The sequence below is a fragment of the Octopus sinensis genome, unplaced genomic scaffold, assembly GCF_006345805.1.
Source record: "Octopus sinensis unplaced genomic scaffold, ASM634580v1 Contig19404, whole genome shotgun sequence".
Taxonomy (NCBI): domain Eukaryota; kingdom Metazoa; phylum Mollusca; class Cephalopoda; order Octopoda; family Octopodidae; genus Octopus; species Octopus sinensis.
Genome location: NW_021836314.1, coordinates 1 through 14,179, shown reverse-complemented (window position 1 = coordinate 14,179; position 14,179 = coordinate 1). Strand labels below are relative to the sequence as shown.

The 14,179-nt window shown below is 35.1% G+C and overlaps 1 protein-coding gene across 6 annotated transcripts in view; it reads left to right on the top strand.

The window, feature by feature from the left end:
- Positions 1-13,199, top strand: part of LOC115232135 (leucine-rich repeats and immunoglobulin-like domains protein 3) — a 59,601-nt gene extending 46,402 nt beyond the window's left edge. For 3 of the 6 annotated variants that reach the window (XR_004997807.1, XR_004997806.1, XR_004997808.1), the window contains 6 exons: positions 439-596; positions 5,277-5,366; positions 7,328-7,510; positions 8,500-8,581; positions 9,571-9,623; positions 13,077-13,199. The gene's annotated coding sequence lies outside the window, so the exon portion shown is untranslated. Of the gene's footprint in view, positions 1-438; positions 597-5,276; positions 5,367-7,327; positions 7,511-8,499; positions 8,582-9,570; positions 9,624-13,076 lie in introns of those variants that run through there. The other 3 variants (XM_036500271.1, XM_036500270.1, XM_036500269.1) reach the window with 1 other exon arrangement.
- Positions 13,200-14,179: the final 980 nt, after the last annotated feature.

Here is a 14,179-nt window from a genome sequence, read left to right as displayed (position 1 = left end):
ATCTCTCAGTTTCTGCGCTGGTACGTCTCTAGTTTTAAAACCAGTTGCTACATAGAATAAACACGACCTTCTTAGCGCCAAAACCGCCCGTCTAAACGAGTTTTCTCAGACAGAGCGGCGCAAGATCCCTACCACCAAATTCCCGACACTAAAATATCCCTAAACTACAATAAAATAGAATCGTTTCAAGTGGCTAGTAATCTTATTTAAAGGTACTTTATTATTCAATATCTAAGCTAAAAGAGAAAAGAACCTTAGTGCTTCCACTTTCTACTAGAAACCATTTCGCAATATTGATGTTATTAACAACACTTAAAAAAATGAATGCCATAGCGTTTATAAACCTGCTCAAATTTTATAATCTTTGTTTCTTGTCAAATCACATAGGAATTTCTCTGTTGATCTGAAACGCATTCAGAGTTCTCTTTATTATTACAGTTACCTCGAAAACAATAACCTTATGAAGTGTGGATGTCACTTGCCAGCCTTCGTTAAGTATATTAAAAAAGTCTATAACAGAACTGTTGCTGTCTCTGGCACGTGTCAGGAAGGCTCAGGGAAACGAATACCTATACTGGATTATTCGCAATGTCAAAGTAAGTAAAATTCTCGTTTCTTCTTTTCTTTTATTATTAATACTAAGAAAATCCGGGTTATTCTCTGAAGCTTGCAATATCATGTCTTATGAAAGGGAAACTATAGATAAAGATATGAGGAATAAACGTTTTACCATTCGCACGCTTTACATTCACATCTTCTCTCTAACGAACTTATAGATTCAACTGTATCACACAACCATCAACAGCACACACACACACACACACACAACAAAATGTCGCTAACAACCATAACTGGTTGATAGGTTAACCAAACGGTTAATCAAACATTCATTTAGTTAATTCGTTAACAAATTGTTAACAAAGTGACGAATAATGAATGAGTGAAATAGAACCAGTACGTGTGTTTTTTATTGGCTTAATGACCCTCCCGAGATACAAAAAAATGTTCCAGTATTCGATCCCCAGAAGAGGACAACTTGGTAACAAAGCCAAACACACTATCTTCAGTTTGGGTTTCGTGCCCATTCTCATCTGTTGTCATGAATATTGGCTAACGACTGAAAGAGTCTGATCTCAAACAGAGAAGCGGCCGACGAAATGGGATTCCTCCGAAAAAACTGGAGTAGCTTACTCGACACAGTGTGTACCTTGGAGATGAGGGAGTCTCTCCAGATCAGGTCGGTACTTTTCCGTATTGTGCCACTACATTTCCGGTAATGCGGACATGCGATTAGGATGTCACATGACAAAATCGCAAGATCGATTCTTTAAAATGATGAAAAACAGCAGGGAATGTAGAGTTAGACCACCAAAAAGTGATAGCTAGAAAATATCCATAGCCTCATTTGGTCATGCTTGAGAATCCAATCAGTATGCGTATTGGCAGTTGCCTCTGATAGTACCCTATGCAGGAGGTACCTGAGGCACCAGATGTCCTCATGACCCTCCCAGGAATAATGAGCGTTGAAGATGGTAGATGGATGGATATACAGAGTGTCGGTATTAAATATAACGATTTTATGTCCCATTATATTAAGGAAAACGTAGTGTATTGGTAAGCAAAGGCGTTAGAGAGCATAAAGTTGTAGCTGAGAAAAAAGCTGATATGGCGGACTGGAAGCCATCTAATATTCTTTGCTACTCTAGGCACAAGGCATGAAATTTGGGGGGAGAGGGCCAGTCGATTGGATCGACCCCAGTACGCAACTGCTACCCCGAAAGGATAAAAGCAAAGTCGACCTCTGTGGAATTTGAACACAGAACGTGAAAAAACAGACGAAATACTGCTAAGCTTTGCGCCCGGTGTGTTAACGTTTCTGCCAGCTTGCCGCCTTGAAAGCCATCTAAATATTGGAAGAGAGAAACCTGTATTCATGATAATTCATGACGGTTACCACAATTCAGACACCATCACTGCTGTTCAATGCTCTGGGAACACTGTAAAGTCAGCAAACGTGACATGGACAGTTGCAGTAGAATCTATAGGATAAAAATCGAATAAGAGAGAAAAGTTGCTTCAGAAGATCAAATACCAAGACAAGAAAGGGCAAAATGCAGGCAAAACATTCAGTAATGTAAATTGTCTGAAAAAGATGGCACACTTCATGAAGGTCAAATAATGTAAACTGTACAAGCAAAGGGTTGGTACACATGGGTTAAGTGAGAGACAGAAAATGGCTGACGAAAGAAGGAGAGAAGAGCAAAAGTGGTTTTATTCGAAGAAGAGTGAACACGAATGGAAAGGGAGAGAAGAAGGGTGCGGTATGTGTGCGTATAGGGGAGGTAAACTGTTAGTAGGAGCCAAGCAGTAGTGGGAGGAAAAAGGAGGAGGAGGAGGAGGGAGAGAGAGAGAAGTGAGTGGTTTAGAGATACAAAGCAAAACGTTGGGTGCAAAAGTGAATGTGTGAGGGCAGCACTTGTGAGTATGGGTATGTGTGTGTGAGGTGTGTATGTGTTTGAAGAGTGAGTGGCGTGAGGGAATATGTATGAGTCTATGTACGAGTGTGTATGCATTTGTATGTGTGTGTCAAATGTAGAATATCCAATGGGACAAAGTTGTGTGTATGTGTGTGTGTGTGTGTGTTTGTCTTTGTGTGTAATAAAGTGTGCAGAGAGTAACTGTGCTACCGAAGTGAGATGTGTAGGTAGAAACTGTGGTCTAGCGTGTGAAGTGTGTATAAAGTGTAAATGTGGGCGGAGGGACAAATAATGTGAGGATGTGGGTTGGTAAGAGTGATGCTGCGGAGGAGAGAGAGAGAGAAGAAAAAGTAGAGAGAGTAAAGTAGAGAGGTAAAGTATATATTTAGCGCTTAGCCAGGAAGACAGTCAATGCTCATGATCATTCAGAAGGCTGCTGTGATTGGTTGGGGGAAAGTAGGAAGATATCCTGAAACCAAAGACCAGCCTTGATTGTTTACAACAGAGAAGAATCCGGCATAAACAGCGAAGGTTCCAAATGACAGACTTAAAATGGAGTCCGATGAAGCACATCACTCGAGAAAATATATGAGTCAGTATGTATATGTATGTACATACGCACACACATACATACATACATTTTCACATACGGACATACATACATACATACATACATATACATACATACATACATACAGATATACATACATACATACGTACATACACATACATACGTACATACATACATACATACATACATACATACATACATACATACATACATACATACATACATACGTACATACGTACATACATACACACTCATGGATGCTAGAAGTCCTTCAGCTTGGTAAATTTCCAGTGAGGCATAATCAAAGCCATAGCTGACCTGATTCCATTGTGAGCCACCATCATGAAATTAAACACAAAGAGTGACTATTATCACTGACAGAATACAATATCGCAAAGGCATATTCCAAGGGGACAACCTCGTTATGATGTTGTTTATACTTTCTGTAAACCTCATGTCATTCATGTTAAGGATATCTCATTGGTTCAAAAGGAAACAGAAATTACAAAATTGAACGCTGTTTCTTTGTGAATGACTTAAAAACTTTATGCAAAGAATATGGATGAGATGAAAAAGAGCCTTGACCAAGTTACAACATTCTCAAAAAATGTTGGGTTGGCGTTTGTTCAGGATAAATGTTATATGGTTGTGAAAAGGGCGAAAAATGTAAACCAGACTAGCAACATCGCCATCAATGACCTGACAGTTTCCCCTATATCTGAAGAGGAATGTTACAGATATCTAGGGGTGGTTGAAAATATATCTCATAACAGCACCTGTAACAAAACAAGTGCTTTTTTACAGGTACCATTAACTTACAGGTGTCATTAAAGTATAAACAAAGAACATTACAGCTGAATAAATAAAATTTCGACCTCAGAAATCTATGCATTCAATAAAACATTGCCCACAAACGTGTTTGCTGTGCAAGTACTCATACTGACATTTGGGCTGTTTTATTGGTCACTTGATGAGATCCGAGCTGTTTATGTGAAAACCCGGAAAATACTGACAAGTACACATAATTTCCACATAAACGGTAAAGTAGACCCCCTCTCCTTAAAACGAAAACAAGGCGGCAGGGGCTTAACATCGATGCAAAATGTCTTTGAATGTCGTATCATATCCTTTCGGTAACATCTTATAACCACAAATGTCAAAGTGCATCCTTTGACCAAGTTTGCATAATTCATATGACTTGGAAGGCAGCTCCTTGAGCAACATTCCTTATCTGATAACAGAATACATGCTCAAAGATGTCGCACGACTCTACCGCAACGTATCATTAGATGAACAGATGAGTATCTATAAACAGGAGACTATGCATGGATATGTTGGTAGAAAGTTCCGAGATGATGGCAATATTGATGTTGTTGAAATTCCAATGAAGGAGCCGTAGGTGTAGGATAGAAACTCTCTCCTTCTCTATTGCCAAGAAATCTTGAAATAACAGTGAATAATGACATACATACATACATAATACATACATGTATTATTATGGCTGCCCCCTTGTTACCGAGTATGGCCATTGGACGAAGCTTAACTGTTACTGGTGCTGTGATCGAATGTGACTTTTTAGCCCAGCTAAATATCTACAATGTATTTTACAGGATTGGCAACTAAAACCTTTACATACATACATACATACATACATACATACATACATACATACATACATACATACATACATACATACATACATACATACATACATACATACATACATACATACATAAATGTGTGTATATTGGAAAAAGCACAATATTAGTGATCATAATTTTTATTGTTTATCCAAATATTGTTTTGCTCACTTCACATATTATGGCCTTCTTCACATACTATATGACATTGCAGCATAACTTAAATGAGATTCTCAGGTTTCATTAGGGAGTTCCCACTGCATCAATGGTTGCAACTTACAAATTTAATCCCTTTATTTGACTTGTTCAACGATTTTCACGTGTTTGTTACATCAGAATACTAAAAGGACAACAAGTGGCTTTCATGCTTCTCTCAGTTGAATTTGTGACATTATTGAAACGTTTCCGAATGAACATGAAAATAGGTTTATAGTCTTTGTTAATAATTTGCTTTATATGTCTAACATGTATTGATTCAATACTAACACGCATACATTTGTTTTTACATCTGAAAGAAAATATTTCTTGTTATTGCTATGCATTGCATTATTTGGTTCATAAATACAGATATTTACTTGTATTCTGTAGATTACTCGTTATTTCAACGGAATTTACAGTGTCAAACATGTTCAGGAATCATATGCAATGAATGAAGTGACAAGCTGTCCAGGAACAGAGGTAAACTGGAATATTACTTTCTTCCTTTTCGTTAAAATATATCCACAACCGTCACTCGAAAGCCATTAAGGCCACATAGATTGTACTATGCTTTCGCTAGTTTTTTTTATGCGCCTGCGTAGACATACACACACCCTGTCGATCTTCTTATTCATGACTCAATGGGACGAGAAGGATGTGACGATTGAAGAGAAGAAATAGATGAACATCACTAGGTTGGGACACATTTCACTTGATTAGACTGGGACAAAGTGAAATGAAGTGCCTTGTTCAAGGACGCAACGTTCTACCCTGTCCAGGAATACCTATTCAAGAAACGAACACACGAACTTAGAGTGACCTTTCTCCGACAAACATGGCTGTCCTTAGAGTAGGATGCATGAATGTATGTGGCTATAAGTCAACTTGGAATCAAGGTTCCTTGTCGAATGACCTCGGGTCACCAACCTTAGAGGGGTAACTGGAAGTCGAACCTGGCCCTACCAGTTCGCAAACATTACAGGGAGCGGATTGAATAAGTTAAGAAGCAAATGAGACTTTTCCTTCATCTGCTGGCCATAGCAAAAGAGGTTGTTTGATATACGAGGTTATGAAATATTCGAAACAGATTAAATCTTCCCTCACATCAAGTAGTACAATAAGCTCTCCAGAACATAATAGGTGGGGGTCATATTGTTTCACAGAAAGGTAAAACCTATAACTTTAAAACGCAGCTAAAACACAAATTAAAATTGTCAGGCATATCTCTGAATACACAGTTGTACATTGGTGAAAGAAACACAAGAGAAACAATAAAAGACACCGGTAATGTCACAGATCAATGCTTCACATTACGAGAATATAGGAGAATAGAGCGTGACATAAGAGCATGGCTGCAATCTGTTGCCTGTTTCATTGTCTGTTCTGATCTCAGACCTTTCTGTTTTCTTGAAGCTGAGTTAGCTTATGTAATGATTCATTCATTTGCAATCACCGACTCCATTGGCTCTTTTGAAGACGCCAGCCTTCGGACACTATCATTGGTTATTTTTTCATGACATCCTCACTCAGTTTGGGAGATCCAATTTTCTTTCTAAAACTTTTCCAACATTGGAAGAAACAAGTTTCAATTTCAAACTAAGGCAATGCAAATCTTATTTCTAACTTCAATGTCTACATTTTCATTGCTTTTATTATTGTTAGGTGTTTGCGATTATTAATTGCGTTTTCGTGATGGATTCTTTTCTTAAATATTCTTCTCCATTTCTGATATTTTTCGTTTTCAGAATGTCCCTTATTAAGTTAACAAGACCTTGGTTGTTTTCTCTCCAAATTTTATACTAATATACCGTATTTTCATATAAAATATACTTGCAAAATAAAACGAAGTTTCTCTTGTGTTCGTTTTATGTATTTTCTGTTTTATTTGCTTGGACTGAGGAGTTCAATCTGACAATTATATTTCATTTTCATCTTTGGGTAAAGGCATATTAGTTTCTCTTGTTGGTGAGTTTTGTACGCATGATTTTCCGTAAATTTTATATGAAAAATTCCTCTTGAGCATTCCTCCAGTAAGAAGAAATTTTAGAGAATTGATACATCTTTATTAGGATAATTTAACCTATTTTAAGTTGGGCAATGGGTGACAGTGCGATGCGGTTTTGATACAGACCGTGATCCGATGGCCATATCTCCTTGTGATCCGAGAGGTTTGGACACTGTAAGCATTTAAAACATGATTTTTGAATACTAAATAGCAATAACTTTTACGGAATTTTACTTATGCTGTTAACTTTCAACAATTCGGCAACTCTTTTACGGTTTCATTTATTGCTTTTGGGTATTTTAAAGCAATGATTAAACTTACTTGCATGGTAAACATCCCCAGTGGTGTTGTTTCTGTTGTTGTTGCTGTAATTAGCAGTAATCGTCCTAATAAATATTGTTGTTGTAGTGTATAATTTTCATATCTATTATTACAGCCTGTATGCCGATTCGCAATATCAATGAACGGTGCTAAACTGAAGACTGAAAGGTCCTGCAGCACATACAGAAAATGTGTTGAAGCTATGAGAAACAATACCCTTACATGCAATAAACGGACGAATGGCACGTCTTGTACTGGTTGTTGCGTCGGACACTTGTGTAACAGAATGATTTCATTGGTAAGTGTTATTTATTGTCTAAATAAACACTAACAAGTTTATTACAAATTGATAGTTAATAAGAATATTTATAGTAATTAATATACGGGAAAATATTTTGATGTGTATACGTGTGTGTGTATATATATACTGTTTGCAATGCTCTCTCTCCCTCTCTCCCTCTCCCCCCCTCTCTCTCTCTAACACACACACACACTCACAGATGGAAATAAACACCACGACATGAAGGAAAAGAGTAAAAGAGAGCACTTTTGGCGAGTGAGCAAAAATTGGTTAGAAAGCTGAATGCCTGGAACATAATTTCGGCGATAAACTCGCACGCAGTCAGTAGCAGTAGTTCGGAATGATGCTGGAAAACTGAAGTGGACGGAGGAGAAGCTAAAGGAGTTGGACAGGAAGTCAAGAAAGGTCCTAACGATGTATGGAACCAATCATCCACGTGCAGGCATTGATAGCCGATACACGAAGAGAGCGACAGGAAGAAGGGAAGAATGATAAGTGTGTATATATATATATATATATATATATATATATATAGATATATATATATATATATATATATATATATATATAATAATATTATTTGAGTGAATAAAATCCAAACTTACAAGGGAAAAATTAAATTAGAAATACTAAATCAAATTTCACACATTATAAGATTGTATATAAAAAATAAAATAAAAAAAAACACTTTTTATCAATTCAAAATGAACAATTAAATTACACCATCTAGAAAATTACATATAATAGAAATATAAAAAATAAATAATAATTAAATGTCAATGCTTAAGTAAATTGCAAATAATAATAATAATAATAAAAAACGTATATAATAGGTAGAATAAGAATAATATATATATATATATAGTATTTTAAGTGTATATGTGATTATAAATGTATATTTTTATCTACGTATGTGGGTTTTATGTGCATCTATGACGTGTGTCTCATTTATAAAAGCAGAGATTATTTTCTATATCAATCCATAGGCTGGACCAAATCCCTCGTATTTCGTTTGATTTTAAAAAGTTCAACGAATATAAAATCCCCGCTGAGAACATATCAAGAGCCGTGAGTAGATATCTGCCCTCTCTCTCTCTTTCTCCGTACACAGACGCACATGCGCGCACACATATGCACTGAACATGCGCAACATGCATACAAATACACACTCTCACGCACACATACACACACACACATGCATATTTTATAGAAGAAATGTGAAACGTCAAATAAATAGTGAGGTTTCATGAAATTCAGACATTCAACTCCATTTACTGATAGTAAACTATTACATAAAACTTTCTTTTTTAACTTACTGAATTTTTGCTGGTCAATAAAAAGACTGTTCTATCCACTATTTTGTCTTAATATATTCCGTGATATAATTTCCGATTCTGACAGTAAATAAAATCCTACTCAAAAATATCACTAATCTTATGTTTACACACACACACACTTCCTTTTGGTAATATTTTTCTTCTCAACATTTTCGTTTTCCTTTCTGAAAAAGAGATATGCTCGGAACATTAAAAACCCTCTCATTTCCCCCACTTTACCGAGTGTCAAGCTAATATATTTATATATAATTATATTCTCAAACGCAGGATGATGCTAATAGTATAGCATGAACAGGATAAAGTATTCACCTGTTGCCGAAAACTCTGTCGGCGGCCAGATTACGCGTCTTATAAAGCTAGATGTATATAGCCTAACTTTGCAGAAGTATTTGTCGTTCGCGCAGTTTAGCTTAATGGTAAAGCACTTAAAGCGTAATCACAGGGGTGTGAGGTGTAGTCACATAGCTGGCCGCCGACAGATTTTTCTGCAAATTATGGATATTTCATCCGGTTCACGTTATATCATTAGCATTATCCTGCGTTTCAGAATAAAATATTCTTTATCTATTTTTCAATACATCTCAACGACTTTTAAATCAAACTCAGTTTCTTTCATTAATGTATGTATATTATATATATATATATATATTATATATATAATATATATATATATATATTATATATAATATATTTATATATATATACATCCGGCTTTTGCAGATGGAGCATGACCTTTCAACCGTGACGGGAACATTTAGAGTTGAAGACTGTGGGTAAGCAAATGCTTCTAGCACATTTATTCAAATTTATTTGCTTTTGTTCCAAACATTCGATTTTATCGCATGTATTGTTTGGCATCCTTTCGTCTCGGGAGACAATGGAGTTGCGCATTTTTTTTTTTTCTAGGTCTAGTCCGGCTGTTATATTTTATTTCCTGTTACATTTCTTGCTGTGGCTGTGTAGTCCTATCTGGACAAACACTCCCTCTGGCAGGTACTGCAAATGTAGCGAAGACTGTTCCTGGCTGGTTGTAGTGCCATGGTCTCTTGTTCATGTCTCTTCCTTTCTTTCCATTTCTCCTCTCTCTTCTGTCACTCCTCTGTATACTCTTTACTGTACGACGCCATTCTCCACGGTTGCCGGCGACTGCATCCCAACCGCTAATGTTGATGTTGCAGGCCTTCATGTCCCTTTTGCAAACATCCTTGTAACGTAAGATCGGCTACCCACAGACCTGGTACCGCTAGCAAGCTCTCCGTTAGAGTATGTCCTTGGGGATTCTGCCATCTTTCATACGGCTAACAGCCCAAGCCATCTCATACGTTTTGTGTGAGGAGTGCAAACATGCTTGTGTATTCCTGCTTGCCTGAGGACATCTTTGTTGGGGATATGATTCTGCCATTTGATGTGGAGGATTTTTCGGAGGCAGCGCAGGTGAAAGATGTTTAGGCGACGCTCTTGGCGTGTGTATAGCGCAGGTCTCGCTTCCATACAGTAGAGTGCTGAGTACACATGCCTGGTAGATCTTATTTTGTGGTCTTGGTCAGCTTATTGTTGTCCCAAGTCCGTTGGAGAGTTGGGCCATCGCGCAGCTGCCTTGCAATGCCAATGCGTATATTGAGCTCAGCGTCAAGGGATAGGTTGTAGGTGACGGTAGAGCCCAGATAGGTAAACTTCTCCACCTCTTGTCCGATGTAGCCTGACCCATGATGTTGGTCTTCTTAAGGCTGATAGCTAAGCCAAAGTCGTTACATGCTTGCTCAAAACAGTTAATGAGCCTTTGGAGGGCTTCTTCTGTGTGTGTTACCAGAGCGGCATCATCGCATGTATTATACGTCACAATAATCAACAGTGTTGTACTTGTGACCCACAATATACTAATTCATACATTCAATGAAATGTTTAAGTGTTTTATCAATGTTTTATTATACAAAGGACAAACAAACCCATATAAAGATACAGAGACTGTATATATATATATGTATATATATATATATATATATATATATATATATATATATATATGTATATATATATATATATGCATATATACATATACATACATACCTATATTATATATATATATATATATATATATATATATATATATATATATATATATATATCTATATATATATATATTTATATATATATATATACATATATATACATACATACGCATTGAGTCGAAACAGGAGCAGCTGAAGAAGGGGAATGTTCCTTGTATTGTTTGTCTTGTACTCTGTTTTTTCGTTGTTGAAAAGAGTCCGTTTCCTTGTTTGATTTCATGTTTTCTCGTTGTGTTCTACGCTTTTTTGTAGTGTCCTGTACTCATATATATATGTATATATACGTATAGATGTAGGTATGTACATATATGTATGTATGTATGCATATGTTTTATTTATTAAATTGCTGTATATATATATATGTATATATATATACATACATAACATCACACAATATATATACACACATATATATACACACATATATATGGGTGTGTATATATATAAATTGTGGTGGCTACCGGCAATTTGAAACCAACAAGGAATAATTCACAGTCACTAAGTGTGAAAAGAGTGCAGTGAGCACCAGCATTATTAGAAAATATTAGTCATAGACTCCTTAGCCACAAAAAGACATATGGTCTGTTTGCATTGACAGTGGGGAGAACATTCCCCACGGTAAGCCAGATGGATTAGATTAGCATGGTAATTTCTTATAGGAAGTTAATACTCATCAGCAATGCTCACTCCATTACGGCTGGTGGAGGCTAACTCACGCCTCTCAGTATCATTGAGAATGCCATAGGAATTAGGGACTGATTTCACAAAATGGCAATGTGAAGATTATAAAATATTGAAGGTGGCTAACACGCAATTTAAAACCAACCAGGAAATTATATATATATATATATATATATATATATATATATAAAGTGTATTTAAAGATTTATGCAGGGAGTGAAGACCTTCATGTGGATTTCTTAGTGGACGAATATATTCTTAAGGCCAACTTTTAGTCACCCGCTTGTAGTTCGAGCCTTCTTAACTAATTCTGTTCTCAACCATACTGAATGCGGTTATTTTAGCTATGATAATCCAATCCTGAGCTATATTTGAATATAGTGATAGAAAGCGATGTGAAAGACAGTGGTGATGGTTGTGGAGGGGGAAGTGATGAAAAGTATTGATGGTGATGGCGTCAGAAGTCTGGATGGCGTGTGTATGGCAGATATGGTGGCGATGGTGGTGGTACTGTTGTTTATCATGAAGCTTTGCAATAAGTTCCGAGTCGACAAATTATATCATTGCTTTGATGAAAATTGTTCATTGCTTGAGAAATATTCATGTTTCATGAAACTTAATATGTACTCAATGCATGGTGTCATTGTTGGACCCCAAGATTAACAGGGCAGCTTTTAAACGAATGTATATTATATATATATATATATAATAATATTAGGGAATGAATCCAAAATAGGGAAAAATCAGATTTAGGGTTAAATCCAATTTATAGTAAAATATTATATAATATAATTCGAGACAAAACCACTATTTTAAAACCAAACAAGGAAAGACTTAATCAATACATAAAATTTTAATATAAATTAAATAAACCGCCACTACAAATGTTTCATGTCTGTGGTTTTGGTTTTTGTACATTTTTAAATATGAGAACTTTTATAATAGGTTTTTATATTCAATTGTTTATAGGGTTTATTTTAGATTATTTTAGATTATATATTGATTATATATAGATTATATATAGATTATATATAGATTATATTTTTATTTTTTTACATTCTTTCATTGATAATTTTATTGTTTTATTAATTTAAATTATTTTAAATTATATTTTAAAATATTGCTATTTTTAGATCGAAAATCCACCTGAAGATTGTCGGAGCAGACATGAAACATTTGTAGTGGCGGTTTATTTAATTTATATTAAAATTTTATGTATTGATTAAGTCTTTCCTTGTTTGGTTTTAAAATAGTGGTTTTGTCTCGAATTATATTATATATATATATATATATATATATATATATATATATATATATAATATATATATATATATATAATATATATATATATATATATATATATATAATATATATATATATATATCTATATAGTATGTATTATATTTCTAGCTAGCTAGCTAGCTACATACATACATACATACCGACATACATGTATGTATTTATTTTTTATTTCAGCTCAAACAGAAATAAAATATTTGCTATTTACTGTACAGTATTTAGCGAAATGACTGAAAGTCAACTGCGGCGCAATATCTCCCAGTTTTGAACAATTCCCAGGAATTGCTTAACTTAGGAGTTAAGAAAAGCCACATGAAATTCATTGATGAAAGTAAGTATCGTGTTTCTTATTAATTTAATCATCATTACCGTCATAATTAGCTTCATCAATCACCAACCTCTTCGTCGTTGTCGTCATCATCAACCACAGTAGATGATACCAAGCACACAGACTCTCTCCCTCTCTCTCTCTCTCTCACACACAACTATTTATTTACATTTTCTCAAAGCTTGGATAATTTAAAAAAAAAGCATTTTATTTTGCGCTTTTCCGTTTCTTGTCCCTACGGAACTGTTTGTCTTTGCTCAGTTTCTTTTTAATTATACCAATTAACCGAGGGCAAAAATGTTTTCTTCTAATTTTGTATAGAAGTAGAAGATGCAGACTCTACTGGGCAGAATAATTCAACACATTCCAGTACTTTCTTTAATTCACTCAGGAAAATTATTCAATGCTGCAAATATTTTTCCTCGGCGGAATTTCATTTTGTTTGAAGTGATCATATTAATTTTTGAATAAGAAACGATAGATACACACACACAGCTTATACGCTTTAAACAATGTCTAAGAGATATAAGAGAGGAACAATCATATCCCATGCCGAAAAGGATATATTTTCGCTTCGTTTCCATTCATTTCATTTTACCATCGCCAAATCAATAAACATCTACCCATTTCTAGGACATTAGGTTTTGCGCTTCCGTCAGTATGTCTAAAGAGTGATCAATATATTGACGAAATTCAACATAGAGGCCGCGCGAAACAGACAGCATTCTGATAGTCATATCCCGACCAGTTATATTGCTCGAAAAAATATAAAATATATATATTCACATATGCACACACCTCTATTTCTATTTTATTTATTGTTTTTTAAGAATATATAGAAAAAAATATATATAAGAATTATATATATAATAATCTACAGGATATCAAGTAGTTATGCAGTTTCAATCGGCTAAATTTAATTGAACAATACAAAATTACATCAATTTAAATG